This window comes from Bison bison, unplaced genomic scaffold (assembly GCF_000754665.1).
Source record: "Bison bison bison isolate TAMUID 2011002044 unplaced genomic scaffold, Bison_UMD1.0 scf7180017864301, whole genome shotgun sequence".
Taxonomy (NCBI): Eukaryota; Metazoa; Chordata; class Mammalia; order Artiodactyla; family Bovidae; genus Bison; species Bison bison.
In genome coordinates, this window is record NW_011494873.1 from 758,170 (window position 1) to 761,243 (window position 3,074).

General features: G+C 46.8%; 1 pseudogene; it reads right to left on the bottom strand.

The window, feature by feature from the left end:
- Positions 1-462: 462 nt before the first annotated feature.
- Positions 463-3,074, bottom strand: part of LOC104996914 — a 55,055-nt pseudogene continuing 52,443 nt past the window's right edge.

The window sequence follows — 3,074 nt, forward strand, 5'->3', positions numbered from 1 at the left end:
ACAATGAGAAACCGGTCAGATGGAAGAAGGCCAGAGTCCAAAGCAGAGAGTGCAAAGGGATGTGTAAGAGAGGACGGGCCCTGGAACCGGAATATCAAGACGTGCTCAGCTGACGTCTTCAACTTCCAGACGCCCCAAGGCCTTAGTTGGTGGTTTGGGACAAACATGGTATTTGGTCACAAAGAGCAGCAGTAGACATCGGCTGTATCTGGAGTGGGGAGGGAGGTGAGACATCTGGGGGGACTGCAGACAGTCTACGATAAAGTAGACGGAAGTATGAGGGCGCGGGCGCTAATAAGGCTCTGTGTCTCCTCACGACAGGCGCCAACCAAACCGCAGCAATGTACTATGAAAAATGACTCAAGTCACTACTTGAGTGGAAGATATGAAGTAGCTACGGGAAACTTCTGCGGGAAAGGTCCAGCTTATATGGAGAAACATACGCATTCAAGCACTGGTCATCTATAGCGCCACGTTCAGAGCTGGTGGAGGAAAGGAGCTCTTTCTGGGTGACTTGCAGAAGGCCATCTTTTCTTCACGGAGAGGACTGAAGCATTCAGCTCTGTACAAAGTTCTGTTAGCCTTCATCTTGTCCTGTTTTGCCTTGTATTTGGAAGCGTCCCTGGGCTCACCGCTGGGATTGCTCCAATTGTCAGCCTCAGCTGTGCTCTTGTAATGGCGCCTCGTGGACGTGTTAAAAACCGGAAGTCTCTCAAATGCTTCACGTGAAAGGATAAATGACAGCATCAGTAACCACGCCTTCCATAGAATAGAGTTTTAGATCTCCTTGGAAATATCTAGCATACAGACGAGAAACTGGCAAGCCACAAGCAAATCCAGCCGACGGGGCGGCTTGGGTAAGCTCCAGCTCGGTCTCAGAGTAGTTGAACACGTGTAGTGAAAACGGCAGTCTATTTTTCAGAGTGGAGCCCACCACCTAGGTCACCTCTCTTAGTGGATAAGTCTTCTTTACCAGAGTAACCAGGGTTTTAACAGTGGGTACCCTCTTTTCTCTCTTCATATGGTTCGACTGTTGTTCTCATTGAGTTCTTGAACAACTCAAACAGCACGAGAAAGAGGTGTGAAGGCACATAAACTACCTGATTAGATTTGTTTGGAGCTTTGGCACTGAATTCTTCAACTTCCAGCTCTGGAGCTACCAGATAATATAGCTCACAAAGCATCTTGGCAGTTTCATACACATCTTTCACAAGGCCAGTGACGTTGCAGGTGGGATCAATATTCCCGATGTGTCTCAGATGTGCAGGGTTGGTGTCACTGCCAAATGGAAATGTGTGCTGGTTAATAAGCACATGGAAAGAGATGTGGTTGGTATGAAATTGGTCCAGAAAATACTGGGTGTTACTGCTAATGAATGGATCAAACCCAAACTTCTCCTTGTACTCAATCACTCCTTGGGCCATTGTAGGAGCCACATCATTGTGTTTATTTCTGACTTTAATTAGGACTTGTAGAAAGTTATCCAAGACCTGTGGATCTTCAGGGCTCTGATTTTCATATTCTAGAAGTTCAAGAAAACTCTGCATATACCAGCTCTGAACCAATTCCACCGAAGGGTGGTTAAGCAAGTCCTCCAGCAGAAGATTAACTTCTTGCATTGTGTTAGCCAGGCGCACAGGAAGCTCCTTTTGTAGGAACATGTATGAAGTTTTCTCACACACATTTTCTCTCCCTTGGGGATGCTAGCTCCAGAGCACCAGCAGCGGAAATCTCCTGGAACCTCCTGATCGGCAGGATGTGCACCTCTTACCATTCCTAGGCCCAGGCTGTCCTGGAAACCCAGCCAGGCTGCACAGAGCCACCCAAGGCCTCAGAGTCCACAGCTGAGGGATGAGGACTCCCAGACCAGCAAGCCCACCTAACGCCAACTTTGGGGTGGGTGGGAGGGTGGGCAGGTAACTGTCCTTGTCACCAGATGAACCATATCCAGCCACCCTGGCCCACAGGATAGGTGTCTTGCCCTACTCCAAATCTTAATATTAAAATCATCAAAAAAATAAAATAAATAAATAAATAATCATCATACTGGGGACTTCCCTGGCAGTCCAGAGGTTAAGACTTTGCCTTCCAATACAGAGGGTGAGGGTTTCAATCCCTTCTCAGGGAGCTAAGACCCCACATGTCTAATGGACTAAACACACACACACACACATATATATATATGTATATATCAGTTCAGTTCATTTTAGTCGCTCAGTCATGTCCAACTCTTTGCAACCCCACGAATCGCAGCATGCCAGGCCTCCCTGTCCATCACCAACTCCCAGAGTTCACTCAGACTCACGTCCATTGTGTCAGTGATGCCATCCAGCCATCTCATCCTCTGTCCTCCCCTTCTCCTCCTGCCCCCAATCCCTACCAGCATCAGAGTCTTTTCCAATGAGTCAACTCTTTGCATGAGGTGGCCAAAGTACTGCAGTTTCAGCTTTAGCATCATTCCTTCCAAAGAAATCCCAGGGCTGATCTCCTTCAGAATGGACTGGTTGGATCTCCTTGCAGTCCCAGGGACTCTCAAGAGTCTTGTCCAACACGACAGTTCAAAACCATCAATTCTTTGGCACTCAGCCTTCTTCACAGTCCAATTCTCACATCCATACATGACCACAGGAAAAACCATAGCCTCGACTAGACGGACCTTTGTTGGCAAAGTAATGTCTCTGCTTTTGAATATGCTATCTAGGTTGGTCATAACTTCCCTTCCAAGGAGTAAGCGTCTTTTAATTTCATGGCTGCAGTCACCATCTGCAGTGATTTTGGAGCCCCAAAAAATAAAGTCTGCGACTGTTTCCACTGTTTCCCCATCTATTTCCCATGAAGTGATGGGACCAGATGCCATGATCTTCATTTTCTGAATGTTGAGCTTTAAGCCAACTTTTTCAGTCTCCACTTTCACTTTCATCAAGAGGCTTTTTAATTCCTCTTCACTTTCTACCATAAGCGTGCTGTCCTCTGCATATCTGAGGTCATTGATATTTTTCCCGGCATTCTTGATTCCAGCTTGTGTTTCTTCCAGCCCAGCGTTTCTCATGATGTACTCTGCATATAAGTTAAAT